The 14,821-nt window shown below is 40.1% G+C and overlaps 1 protein-coding gene across 2 annotated transcripts in view; it reads left to right on the forward strand.

Annotated features, from left to right (window-relative positions):
• The window catches only part of CBFB (core-binding factor subunit beta), a 44,424-nt gene that overhangs the window by 4,836 nt on the left and 24,767 nt on the right, over positions 1-14,821 (forward strand). Inside the window, exon 1 of one of the 2 annotated variants that reach the window (XM_009982967.2) lies at positions 100-137. The exons of the other annotated variant lie outside the window; for it this stretch is intronic. The gene's annotated coding sequence lies outside the window, so the exon portion shown is untranslated. Of the gene's footprint in view, positions 1-99; positions 138-14,821 lie in introns of those variants that run through there. 2 annotated transcript variants of the gene reach the window in all.

Genomic DNA, 14,821 nt, shown 5'->3' on the forward strand with positions numbered 1-14,821 from the left:
TTGTATTGATTTTTCTAAAAGGCTTTTGTGGCCACAGGAACCAATCTGTCTCTCCAGTTTTTTCCGGCCAGCTGGCAGGGGGAGCAGCGACAGACACCGACCCGGGAATAGTCGACTTTGAAAGAGAAGGAGGCAAGGTAAGAAGGAATTGTTGTGACTGAAAGAAATTTTTATGTTATGCTTATGATCTTATAAGTATGGACCGCCTGTATGATACGAAATTACGAATTTCGCATCTCGGTGCGTGTAGGTCGTCACACGAGTACAACTGAAAGCTGGTAGGATAAAATCTGGTGTCTCTTTGTTTTAGAGCATGTTAATACTTCTGGAGGGGAACGTGGGCAGTACTGGTGCCTTTTTATTATCCTGAAGAACAGAATATTATTTCTACTGTCATGCTGTGGTGAATTTTGGGGAACAACTGAAACTTGGTGTTGAGTAGGTGCTTCTGAAATGGTTCAGACATTAGACTTGGGCCAGTGAATTGTGGTAGACTAATGAAAATTTGCACTTTGAACAGGTTACTTCAGTGGGTCTTAGGTTGCCAGTTGATACAGCAAGTGTTCAGTGTGCTGCTTGGTGGAATGAAGCTTTTCTCTGAGTTTGGACTGTGAGCTATAATACAGAAGCAGCATCGCTTTCAGAATTGATTTCTGAATTTATTTTTTTTTTCTGAGGTGGTTGTCCCACAGACTGATGTTGAAAGCTAGAATTCCCTAATGACGGTGATGGTTACTGAGAAGCTCTATTAGGTTTAAACTCAGAAACCTTGCTTGGTCTCATCAGAATAAGCTGCTGAAATCGCATACAGCTGGTTTTGTTTACAGGGAAAACAACCTTTAAAATGCAGATGCTGTCTCTTATCTGTGCTACTGTAGGTGCTTTGGGACTGTTCCAAAGAGCACTGAATTCAATAGGAGACTTTCTGCAGGCCTCAGTGGGTTTGGACCAATGCTTAAGCCCACATAGCCTTTCTGTTTCACGCTAATTTCTGTGTATTTTTTTTTAATTTAAAGATTTTTTAGTAGACTACAAAATTCTTGCTTTTTCCTCAAATTTTGTACCCACTCTTATAAAAAGTAACAGCTAATGTAATCAAACCTACCAGGCTGGGGGAAATATTTGAAGCATATTGAGGTTTAATGGCGTATTGGGTCTTTTAAACGCTGCTAGGTGGAAGATAAGTATTTCCTATAGTGGGAAAACTTGATTGGAAGAAAAAAAATTCCTGAGGGCAGGTACAGTATTTGGAATGGAAGTTAATGATTTTTTTTTTTTTAAATTATTTTCCTTTTAGTCCTGTGAGGCTTGCAGAAGTTTGACAAATTGAGGGAGAAGGAGTAAAGTTGGCTATGCTGGGTAGCGACTGCTTTGCTAAGGAAACTGAATTGAATCTGGCTCTCACTGAAAAATATTGATTCTGGCTCACAATTGAATGAGGAATTTTTCTTGTAATGTGTAAGACGACTGAAGTCTCTCTTATTGCCAGTTCAAAACTAATTTTATTTACTCCTATGATTTTTTTAACTTTGTTTTCTCTGAATGAATTCTTAAAATACTGAACTACTTCATCCATTTTCTTGTGTTGTCTTAATCACGTACGAGCGTGGCAGATACGCCATGTGTTAAAATAGAACATGAGCCTCATTAATGCCACTCCCTGGTTTATGTGTGTTTACAGTAAATTCTAGAGCGCTTGGCTAAAACGTTTAGAAGAACTCATCTGAATGAGGCTGGAGGTGGCCAAACTACTGAATGGGAATAGTGTTACCTGTAGTGTGAACAAATCACAAACCCACCGTTGCGATCAAGCTTTACTGGTGTAAATCGCACGCGAACGCAGGCGTGCTCTGCGCAGGATGGAACTGGGCTGGGAGTAAGCCACTCCCATAACTTCACAAGAGGAGTAAGCAGAAGGAGAGAGTTTCTTACGTTATCAACAGAAACACTTAAAACATAGTGAATCATCTGAGATTTTGTCCGCTCTAGATTTATTTTTTTTTCTCCCATTGGTTTTATTAAGAATTTCTTTCATGGGCTTCAACAGCCTCTTAATGCCATGTGATTTTTGTAGCTCTGTGCAACGTTGTTTTATGAGCTTTGATTCTTCAGGCAGCGCATAATGTGTGTTTGTTCATCACTGGATTTAAGCCAGCAAGGCATGTTTTTAATTATATGAGTAAAAAAAGGCTGTGGGGGGAGCTGTCAGTTAATTATTATTTTAGGCATTAGTTGGAGATCTAGAATGTAGATAAACTTACCGACGCTAGAATATTTTTATTCTGGAATTCCACTTCAGCGTTTGGCAAAGCAAACGATGGCCCAGAATAGTTTATCCAGAGTTGAAGTATGTCACTGTTGTGCCTGAGCAGTTTTGTACACAGACTGACAAAGCTACCGGTGCAGCATCTGCCAGAATTGCTTCTTAAATGATTGAATTTTAGAAAGAGCAACGCCCTCGTGAATCCATGTGGAAGTCAGGATTCTGTGAATATCGGCTTCACAGGCTTGAGGTTTTTCATGCTGGTATTTCTTAACTTTAGGGGTTTTTCCTGTGCTTAATTTGCCTTTTAATTTGATGCATCTGATATTCACCATGGGTGGGTAGGCCTCTAGTGGATACCCTGTCTTCATTAATTCAAGAATTGGATAGCTAAGCGTTCGCTTAGTGTTTCTACTCCTTTTCAACTCAAGCTTAGCTTTTTTCTTGAGACAGTTTTAACATTCTGTGCTGTCTTTGACCTGTAGCAAATTTAATTGTGTATTTGAGCAATTTTTCAGGTTTGTCATAGCAAAATAAAAAATAGCACTAAGAATAGGTCCCTACATTGTAAAAATCGTAGAACGCTATTTCATTGTGATTGTAGGGGTGCGTGGGGTGCATCAAATTGTGTGTCCTGTTTCTGGATATTTGAAGCATACCAAGGCTTCCTGATTGTCTGCTAATTTCCAGGTTTTTTTCTTGTCTTTAAAAAAAAAAAAAAAAAAAGACTAGATACTGTTAAGAAATTCAGAAGCAGACAGCGTAGTAGTGTAATGTATTGCCTGAAATCTCACATAATTGAAATGGAGACCTTTATTTTCACCTTGGTTCTCTGGTATCCTGAATTACTTTGGCTGGGTTTATTGTGCTTAATGAAGTTCTGTAATTTTTACCTGATACCATATGAACTTCAGGCTGAACTCTGTGTTTGTGGACTTAGTGCTTCTTAAAAATCTAATTTGATTGAATGTCTCCTTGTTTTATTAAGAACCGTGGGATACGACTTTGCATGATTCATTTGTATGCTTCTTACAGTAAGGTAGAATGTCCCCAGTTTTCATTTGTTCCTCGGAATGTTTATATAGCTCTGGTCTTTTTTACCTGCAGGAACAGTAGTTCTCGGATACTCTTTTATTGTTTAAATATCAGGTACTACACCGAAGTATGTGAAGTTTTTTTACTTCCCCTCCCTTTATAACGCTGCTCGCCATCGTCGTTTCTCATGCAGCTTAACTTCCTGTCTGCTGCTCGGTGGCAGCTGCTCGTAAAACAGCATCTTCAGCGCAGGCTTATTTCGGTCTAACTCCGCAGCTCTGGAGGAAAGCACATCAGAGACGATTTAAATTGATTCAGAGTGCCTGGTGGCCACTGTGTGATGTAGCTAGCATTTTGACTCGCTAGACCAAAGACCATTAACTTTGTTCTAGCCATAACTAAATATTACTGGACTTGGTTTCTTCTTCTTGAAGATGCAGAGTTTCTACTCGTGCAGTTTTTTCTGCTGTAACTTGGAAATTTTACTTGGCTGGAAGCGGATGTGAAGTGCTTGGATGAATCTAAAAAACTGAAGTCTCTGTTGTGCGGCAGACATTGCAGCAGTTACAGAAATATAATGAGAAAGAAAGGTGCTGCATTTGAATAAAAACTGTATTTAAATGGCAGCCAACAGCACCAGTTTTCCACTTGTGTCTTCCTTTCTCACTGGAGATCTGATAGATAGGACTTGTCCCCAAATCAACTTTCTCTCTTCTGACTTGAGCAAAAAAATTTCATAATTATTAGGATGGTGTATTGGCTGCTCCATTTTCTGAGCAAATGCAATTTCCAGTCAAACAAAAGATCACAGTGTACCCAGTGGAAATTGCTTGGAAAGTGAAGGCTTAATTTATGAGAAATATCTGAATATCAGTGCTAACCTGTATTGAGTTGGAAGTTTTACTTTCATTGATCCCCTCCCCTTTCTGAAGAATTTAGATGAAACATTAAGTAGTTCAGGCAAAGCTGGAGTAGCAGCTTGCTTTTTTTTTTTCTTTAGGTACCCTTACTTTTAAAAAATTGGTAAGGGTATCTGGGAAACTGATTTACAGTTTCAGTTCTTGTTTTACCCTCACTATAGTGCTAAAGAGCCATATCCTTAAGCTTCCTATCTTTTCAGTCCAGCTGTATTGTTTTTTTTTGTGTTGTCACTATCTAAAATGTTCTTACAGTTAGCAGTTACTTGTATGTGTTCCCTGCAATCCACTGAGTCTCTGGACAAAAAGGATTTGAGTTTAATTTTTTTCGAGATTAGTGGGAAAGGATGTTTTATGTTAGGGATTTAGAAAGGAAAAAAAAGTATGCTAGAGCTGTAATATTAATCAAAGATCATACTGTGGTGTGCCACCACACAGGGCAAACCATGTCAGCCATGAGATGCATGTGGTCTTAACAGTTATTAAGACTTCATCCTTTTATTTGTCCGTAGTATTTGATGCTCTTTCAAATGATTGTGAAGGTCTCTGTTTAAAGCACTTCAGGAGACAGTGCTACGACCCTGAGAGTTGGGCATCACCATAACAAAAGTTCACGGAGCTGTTTGTGTGTGGCGGAGGCATATGGTGTCTAAGATGTAACTGGGTTAGAAACTAGCAAACGTCAGCCTTAAACTGGTAACAGGCACGTTCTTCGTGGGTCGTCTCTTAATGCGCGAGGGCACCTGGTGAGGCCGTTCTGTTCCCCAGGAGCTGTCCTGCTCACCAGTGCTTTTTCTTGCAGAACGGTCTGGTTGCTTACAGATCCAGATTGGAGCTGAAGTTCATTGTGTAGGTCTGTGCGGTCCTCAACAGATTTTTAGGCTAGCCCCTTAATGCACTGGTTGGGTTAGGATAAGGATATTTTGGGTCAGATTTTTGTCTTCATCTGCCATTCTCTCCCTTTCTGCTAGCAGAATGATACAGAATTCCTCTTCTGGCATAGTTTCAGCTTACTTCTGGAACGTGGAGCAGGGAAGATCCGAGTGATGCCTGTCCTCAGAGCTGGTGCTCGGCACCTGTAAACAACTGTTCATCCTCCTACTCACGTCTGCCTGATGGCCCCAGAACCCCAAAACATTGTGGTAACTGGAAGAGGTGGTTCTGTGAAGAGCAGCTGGTGGTCAGTGAAGGCATATCAGCTGCTCAACTGTCTGTGAGCTCCAGCCCTTGGAGGTGCTTTCGCCTGCTTCAGCCAAGGGAAGTGGTGTTGTCCTGATGAAGCCTGCAACACTGACAGTCCTTTTATCTTTCTCAGGCTTTTTCTGTAAGCTTTAAACAAGAAAGTCAGTGTGGGGTTAGTCTGACAGCAGGTAAAAGGGTTTGGTGGTCTTATCCAGTTTGTACCCAGATCTGTCTGGTTTTTTTGGAGTTGTGTGATGGGAGTCTTGCAAAGGCTTGGTCAGTGAGAAGAATCCACTTTCCTGGATGATCCCCTTGATCAGTTTTTCATTCAGGATCATCTATGTGGTTTGGGTAAAGTATAGTTTTCTATAGATGCTTGTGATTCTAGATTTTTATTATGATGTTTGTGCTTCAGTGTCTTTTATTTAGCAGAGGCTGCTCAGTTTCTTTTTTTCTTCTTTTTTCCAGATAGATCATTCCTTTTGTTTGTGCTCCTACACTATTTTTACTTTAGAGAAGTGTGAAACTTTTTTTGTTTTGCCTGAATACTTTGAGGTGTTATCGGTTATGACCTGCTATTGCATAGAGGAGAGCTATTCAGTTGGAACTCCATTTGAAGCCAGGTAGTTGTAGTATGTCTTTGCTTATTCACTTTCCCTCAAAAGTGGGAGATGGCTCTATCTGCATCCAGTTTATACACTATTAATAATTAGGAAGTTGGGTTTTGGGACGGGGAATATTCAGAGCTCGTAGCTTGTTAGGTACGTGTTGTCCTGCGCTGGCAAGCAGCCCCTGGCTGCAATCTGGACAGTTGTTCCTGGAGAGGGATTTATCGCAGGGAGCCCTCCCTGCTACAGGATGAGTCACACCGGGCATCTCTCATGTGACAAGCGTCCGCAGCCTTTTCCCCCTAATCCTTTCACTCCCCCCATCCTCCCAGTGCTTCAGTCTACTGTACGCAGCTGTGCTGTTGGTGGGCTTACCTACCAACCCTTCTGTACCTCCTAAGTACTTATATCTGCATCAATAAACCTGCTTTTGATTAGCTCTTATTACATGTTGTAGAAGCAGTTATTCAGTCATATTTACATATTACCTGAACTTTTTCCCATGATCTAAACGCACCCGTTAGAAGTTGTATAGACAAGACTTGAAATTTACTCATACCATCATCCTAAAGTTCCCCGAAGAGGAACAAAACTGGAGTTAGTGAGCTAAATTTGCGTTTGGGAACCAGCTATATGTAGGACGGATGAGTGCTGTGTGGATGAAAGCAGTGCTTGAGGTCTCTGCAGCTAGATACTGGAAGAATCCAGACATTTGGATTTTTGAATCCTCTTGTTTGCATATCAGTCTGTGCTTACTAAGCAAGTCGTTAACATTATGCTTCTTGCTCTTCTTATAAGTGAATGAGTAAAGTAAGAGCATTTCTGTTGGAGGATGTCTGTTTTCTTGTGAAAAATCACTTAATACTTCATACTTAAAACAAGAAAAAATTCAATAAAGATGATGAAACATTTGCTACAAGCAACTGTCATTTTTCTGGAAGTTACTGAAATGTTTCTTCAAGCTTTATTGTCCAAAGTACAAGTAATGAAATGAGCTAATTAGCTTGCATAATTGCATATTGATGTTTAACAAGTTGGCCCGGTGAAAATATGTACTGTGACAACAATATGGGGGGGAAAAAAAAGAAGGCTCTTGCACAAGACTGCTGTTCCAAGAACATGAGTGCTAATGAAAGGATCGTTTTTTGGGGAATAGCTAATACTGCAGATGTTTTGTCTAAGCAGAAAGTCTCCATATTTTCTCTTAGGAGTAATATCTAGACTTATATATGAGATCCACATTGTAGCTACTTGAGGAGTCCTGTGCAGAACTTCTGCCATCTTTCTGTATTTAAGATACTTTGCTAAACAGTTGCAGGCAGCAGCTCTGTGTTTTGGGACTGCAGGGCATGTAACTTGTTTTATCTGTTCATTTCAGTGTAAATAAAGAAGATAAAACCTATGAAAGGTGACAGAAAGAGTTCTTAAACCTGGCATGATTTTTACAGTAACGTCATTAAACTGTTAATTTTCTACTGAAATACAGTGGCCAAGGAGAAAAACATTGTCTGTCGCATATTTCAAATACTTTTTAGGTTTGAAATCTGGGGAAGAAAGCAGCTATGGAAGACTTGATGGGGACTTTTATGTCCTGATGAAATATCTCTTGATGGTAGATGAGGAGTAGCCAGCATTGTTTGACAAAACAGAGGTGACAAAGAAATTTTTAGCTTCTTTTCAGCCAATGATTCCTTTTTAAAAAAAAAAAAAAAAAAAAAGAAAGATTAAAAAAGGGAAAGCTTACATTCTTCGGCAGAGGCAATATAGGAATTTTTTTCTTTTTGGAAAACTAATACAAGCCTAAAGAGTGCTTAAGAATAGGAAAATTAAGGCAGGAAGGATTCTAGAAAAAATAAACCAATATAGTAGTGTATTTTTCTCATGCTACTAAAGAGCATTTGGGGCTTTCTTTATAAAGCTTGCAGACTTCTCTGATTTTATTTCTTTATTTAGTTTTTAATATATTGAGGGCAAGTGTTTTCTCTTGAGTAGAGGGACAGTGGGCAAATCATCTCGCCTCCAGATGGCTCCAACTGGGAGTCAGAGTACAGCACCCTGCAACGTGGTTGCACAGCCTGGTAGCCTGGTGGGTTTTCTTCACAGAAGACTATCAGGATTTTAGTTACAGCAAACCAGAAAGCCATTGTTTCGTAATCACTTCAAAAGGTCTGAAACAGACTGTTCATGAAACATACAGGATGGTACTTTCCTGACGAAGCGTTCAGAGAAGCAATATGAAATTTTTTCAAGCTCTATTCTGATACCTGGAACTTGAGAATCAGACTTTTGAGGAAGTGTAGCTCATGTCAGCTATAGATTTTTTTTGAACTTCAAGAAAATGAGTCAGTATGTGGTTTATAGGGAATAAAAATAAATAGTGCCTAAGAATTTAAGTTGGTTCTGTCCTTTCTCGGTCTTGTGCTAGGAGAGTTCTTGTTGCATTTTGGCTAACCAAAGCTGTATTTATATTATTCACTATCTTTGGATATGTCACTATTTTCCCTATCTTCACTAACTGTGTCGATTTTTTTTTTTTTTCAGGATCTTGCTATTTGGAGAGCCTGGTATTAAAAATATATCTGAAAGTGCTAATTTTACTCTGTTAAAGAAAATTCACAGCCATTGCTAATGATGTTCCTCTGCAGAAGCTCATAGTTTTCTACAGATTAATTATGACACCATGACATTTTATTGGGTCATGAAAGCTAAGTAGTTGTTATGGTATACAAAAGACAAAAAATTACTAACTTGCATTGTTTTAAGGCTTGATGCAGCACTACTAGCAGTTTTTCCAGACTTGAATCCTGCTTTAGGGGGATAGATGAGGCTGTCAAAGTGCTCAAGAACATAATAAAAGCCAAAGGGCAGAAGAGGTGACTTCTCTTGCCCCTCTCCTGCTTGGGTCGGTTCCTGGATGGTTTTTTGTTAGTTGCTTGCCCGTGTTGTCAAAATGAGGTACCTTCTATCTAGCGAAGCATACTCGCATTATGTTTCAAATTTTCAATTAAAAAGTACAGGTTTAATAGGCTACTTATTTGCACACAGATAGCATGGTATGTAAATGATATGTTTTAGATAAATCTGTTGGACTTTCTAGTTATAACTGCTGTTTTCTGAAAGCTTATAAAGAACTAATTTCCCAACCAGTTTTGAAATTTCCATCTGGAAAATAGATTCTGTCAATGTGGTGGAAAACTGTGTGTCCCTGAGTTAACTGGGTTTGTGAGCATAAACATTTGTGAGTTGCATGCTTGCAGCAGCAAAACAGCAGCAGTCTCCTACCAATATTTTGCTGCAAACCCACTGTTCTTTTCAAATGCTGCCAGAAAAATTTGGTCTTGTTTAGTGCATACTATTTTGAGACAGTAGATTTAAAATCTGGCATCTTTCTCGTGAATCTAGTGGTAAAGATATACTGATAAAAGACAAGTTTAACAGGGGAAAACCCTGACATGTATTTGCATTTCAGATTATCCTTATATTCTGCTCGTTATGTTTTTGTTGATTCTCAGTTCCAGCTGTGTGGTTGGTTTTGTCTTTTTGAAGACAAATGGAATGAGTCTGGGCGTGAGATGCATTCTGTGTTGGGAGACGTTAGACCCTTTTGCAGTGGCGTTGCAAGAACAAGCCACCCACTTTTTGCTTTGTATTAGGGTTTTTTTGGTCAAGTGTAGTGTATGTTTCCTGCTCGGTCCAGCAGTTGCAATAGTTTGGAACTGCGTCTGGAGACTGACTTGTTATTAAATGATGAGTATGATTTCCGTGCAGTAGCATTTTAGTGTCTTTCTCTGTTGGCTTCTAAGCATAAATACTGACTGTGATCTTAATCCAAGAATAAAATGCTGTAGTTGCCACAGATCTTAATCGCATTTGTTCTGACATCCTTAATGCTTCATATCTGTTCTTAGTTATAGACTTGTTTTTTAGTCAACTGAAATAGTAACCTGCTTAATTTAATGAAACATTGATCCGCTTTGGAAGAAGAGTCATGATTACGTAGTTGAGCTAACTACGCAGAAAACACCCGACAAACAACAACCGAGAAACCATGAAAATATCAGGTTTTCTACAAGTGACTTGTAAATTCTGTCTCTCCTGTAGAGTGAGGCAGATTTTTCTGCTGTTCTTTTTTCAAGTTTGAGAAACAAACCCAAAAACCATCACTGTAGTATTTCAGTAATATAGAAAACATGTTGAGACAGGGTTTGTCACAGCTCTGATACAACTTAAAGACGTTTTTAGTGTGAGTCCATACGTGGAGATTTTTACTACATAGAATTGCAAAAACGTATTGTGTTGCATCTGAATTTTATCTAGATGGGCGTTTCCTGAAACTTTAGTTTTATTTGTGATAAAAACAGGTGACTTACACAGTGCAATGTGTGCTGGCAGCCCAGAAAGCCAGCCATATCCTGGGCTGCATCCAAAGCAGCGTGGGCAGCAGGTTGAGGGAGGGGATTCTGCCCCTTTGCTCTCCTGAGTGCTGCGTTCGGCTCCGGGGTCCCCAACACAAGAAGGACATGGAGCTGTTGGAGCGGGTCCAGAGGAGGCCACGGAGATGATCCAAGGGCTGGAGCACCTCTGCTATGAAGATAGGCTGAGAGAGTTGGGGCTGTTCAGCCTGGAGAAGAGAATGCTCCAAGGAGACCTTCTAGCACCTTCCAGTACCTAAAGGGGCTACAAGAAAGCTGGAGAGGGACTTTTTACAAGGGCGTGTAGTGACAGGACATGGGGCAGTGGCTTTAAACTGAAAGAGGGAAGATTTAGATTAGATAGAGGGAAGAAATTCTTCCCTCTGCGGGTGGTGAGGCACTGGCACAGGTCGCCCAGAGAAGCTGTGGCTGCCCCATCCCTGGAAGTGTTCAAGGCCAGGTTGGATGAGGCTTTGGGCAACCTGGTGTAGTGGAAGGTGTCCGTGCCCATGGCAGGGGGGTTGGAACTAGATGATCTTGAAGGTCCCTTCCAACCCAAACCGTTCTACGATAGAAGCATAATTAAAAATTGGCTGAAGTACATAATGCTAGACCATCAGGTTTCACTATGAAGTTGAAAATCGTAGCAAGTATTTTCTGAGATAATTCTCCAGTTGTGAATCAGAGTGAGTTCTTTCTGAGGGAATACACTAAGGGAATACTGACTGTCACTCAATATCCAAACACCTGCTATAATTAGAGAGCTAAAATAGATTTTTGTGTTGTTGGTATTCTTGAATGGAACTTAGGCACAAGGCACAAGTTTGGTTTTTCCCCCCCCTTGGTTGTGAAACACCTTAAGCTAATATTTCAAGCTCTATCTTGAATCGCCTTTGACATTAGCGTGTATATCTAGGCATGTATAAATTCATAGGTTTCCATAGAGGGGGGAAATGCGTTTAAGATGTTTAAAACTTGTATTAGAAAAATATATTCCTCTGGCTCCTCACTCTGACCTGTACAGTATTTGATAAAGGTCAAACTAAATTAAAAATCTTTCTGAGAAATCAAGTCATAGTTGCAGCTTCCTATTACACTTTAAGCTTAAAATTTATCTTAATAAGCTCCAGTAAGCAGAGACAGAAGTGATATGTTGCTCTAAAGGGAGGAAAATACAGGAGTTTAAAATCTTTAACAACAATTCTACTTATATACAAAAACCCCTGGCAAATAATAGTTAAATTAGTTAGCCCTGTGTTCAGCTATTTTTACTTGCTATTAAAATTCTGGTACAGGCTGTTAGCAATTCGTGGGATATTTGTATTTCAGCAAATTCTTTCCTTCAGGATATTTTGTTCCTTGCAGTCGTTGAGTTTGTATTTCCACTGCTTTTTGTGATCTTAGATTGTAGTATGAAAGACTGCATTTATAACTGTTTTCTTCATGTATTTTTTTTCTAAGCATGACCGTCTAGGTTGAGACATTTAACAAGTATACTGTTTTGTTAATATTTTGGTTTTACTTGAGGAATCGACCTTTATCATCGCTGATGGAGTAACCCTATTTCATGTTGCATGTTAAACTTTCTTTCCAGAAATTCTTCTTGTGGTCTTAGTGAAATTAGGAAAAACTAATGCCTGGATTGTTGGTTTTTTTTGTTTATTTGTGTTTGTTTTTTTCGGTGGGTGTTGTGGCATGCGTAGGTAACATAGGGGAAAGAGGAAAACTAAAAAGTTGGAATGGCCTTTTTTCCAAAGAGTATTTCACAGAATCATAGAATGGTTTGGGTCGGAAGGGGCTATTTCATGCACTACAATAGGCCTGATCTTACAAGCTCTTAGCAAATTCTTTGCATAGTCTAAAGTTGCCAGTGAGGTGTCTCTGTGCGCTCACCGGAAGGAAGAGCTATAGGAACAGGTCACAGGCAGAGAAGCGGTCGTGCCGTAGGGTCTGCGGTGCCCACTGCGGTACCCTGGGCTGCTCCGACCGATGCTCTCCCGAGGGGTTTCCCACGTTGGCAGCCGCTTGTCACCCAGCAAGGGCCTGTTGTCGGTGGTGTGATGCAGTTGTGACGTGGGTGCCACCCTTGAGAAACTCGGAGCTGTGTTCATCTTGAAAGCCACAGTTTGGTCATCCGTGTACAACTGTTTGGGAAAGACTCTTGTTTTGTCGGGAAGTACCGCTTCCTTTGCGTTTTCGTGAAACGGTGTAAGGTTTAAATTTTAACAAAGCCTTGTGTTCATATGGTGGAAGCTGTTTCAAGATGTAGCTTTCAAAATAACTTAGAAAACATTTTCTTTTTGTATTTGAAGGAGGAATAATGCTTTGAGGCATGGAACAGAAGGCTTGATCTAAATTGGCTGGATTTTTGAGCTCTTATGGTTTGTAATGATGTGTCTATTGTTCTAAGATTAAAAACACTAAAAATTGTATTTCACTCATGGTGACTTTCTAAATGGGATTCTCTTCTGTTTCCATTGACTGTTTTGTTCCCAGTTAAAACTGTTAAAAAGGTTTGGTTTCAGAATTGAGCCAACAGAGTCTAAGTGCTGTAAACTCTGTCCATGACCTGATTATTTTTCATTAGTTTCTTTTAAAATATGAGTGATCAGTATCTAAAAGTGTAGTTGGTGCCTTTTATGGAGTTGCCAGCTTTTGTTGTAACTTCAGTTGTTATTATACTAATGAAGATAGTATTCTGTTTGCTCCCCAAAGAATTGAGAATTTTAGTGTATAAATTCTGTTGCAAAGTTTTAGAAAGGTGTTTTTTTGGCCTTTCATAGATTGCTGATTGATTCCTCTCATGCTCTGCCCCTTTTTTGAAACCCAGGCTAGCAACCCTTCTCTGAGTCTGGTATGCGAGTGAGAGTGCAGGTATTTGGGGAGGGAGGACTGACTCAACTTTTACATTTCAAAACGGTCATGCCAAATCTGTATGGCATTTTATTTATTAAAATGTATATGTGCTCCTCTAAGATTTCTGTTGAAGGAGACAGATGAGAACATATTTTCCTATTTTAACATCTCGAATAGACTCTTTTACTCGGCGGTGTGCACAGACCGTGTTACTAGAAGCTGAAATGACGAGGTTAGCCTTAATGGGTTTAACATCTTCCTTACATGGAGCAGACGTTTACAGCTGTTCTTTTCTTAGTGGTCAGTGTTTCATATGTGAAGTCACTGGGGAGGTTGCTTTAAATATTTAAAAGCAGGGTATGATTCAGGGGAAGGTGGGATGGAACTGGGAATGTATGAGCTTGGCCGAACGGAGAGAGGGGCACAGGCAGAGGTGTGAGAGTCAGAACTGAGCCTCTTCCGAAAGAATGCGTCTTGCTCCAGTCTGCTGGGAAAATGAAAACAGAAGGGCGGGGAAGACACGGCACCACTTTGCTGGGGACTGGTTTTTCCTGGGGTGGGGGGGTGGATTTGGTCCCATGGGTGGTGGTGGTGGTGGCTGTTGTGAGCTGTGCTGATTCATTAGTCAGTGGGTGGTGAGAACTGTGTGCAATCTCTGGGGGAGGAAATGGCGTGGTTGCTTTAGGGAGAAGGAGTATTTTCTGTAACTGCAGGATGTGTGGATGGAGCATACAGATAGCGTATCTGTAGCACATCAGTTAAATACCCTGGTGTTGTGAGATAAGGATTTACTAGAGAACTAAAATAGGATGTGAAACTGAGAGTTTGCGTCTTGTGCTCAAGTAAAGCAGCTTTTTTTAAAGTCATTGAGAATTGTCCTCAGTCTGCTTCACTGTATTCAAATCGAGTTTGGTTTTTAAAATATGAACGAATGGGGTTACAGGAGCCAAGTCCCTGCCTATTTTTAACAACACAGCTAACTCTCAGGGAGTTGGAGGAGAGGGCTGCTCGTTTAAATGCAGACGAAAAGAAGTAACAGATGAGTTGAAAGAGTACAGAAAGGAAGGTGAGGTACGCTGTATATTGAAGGTGTGGCACAGAGGTCTTTGAGATGAAGCCAGCTGGTAGGAGGAGAAAGCACAAACGCAGCTCAGCGACTCAGAGGCTAATGTATTTGTGCAGCACCTTCTTCATGTGTTTGAGTTTGTGTGTTTACGGTGCTGTTCATCCTCCATCCAGATAACCTCGCAGGAGATAAGAGTGTTTACTCTTCCTGGTTGTTCAGTCAGCAAGCAGAATATTTGTTCTAACACGAAACGCCTGTTTCTGATGTAAAATTAACATGTCTACTTTCCCTTTTAAGAAGAAATCTAGTGCTACTTTGATTTGTAGTAGGAGTTTGAAGTGGAAGATGGAGTTTGAAGGGAAATGAAGCTCTCTTTGTAACAGCCACCTGAACAAAAATTCAGCTGGTGTAAGCTAGTAAAAATTGCAGATTTCAGTATGTGTCAGTTTACCTGGGTCTCAAAATCTAACAGACTAATTAGC

This window comes from Tauraco erythrolophus, chromosome 15, assembly GCF_009769465.1.
Source record: "Tauraco erythrolophus isolate bTauEry1 chromosome 15, bTauEry1.pri, whole genome shotgun sequence".
NCBI classification, from domain to species: domain Eukaryota; kingdom Metazoa; phylum Chordata; class Aves; order Musophagiformes; family Musophagidae; genus Tauraco; species Tauraco erythrolophus.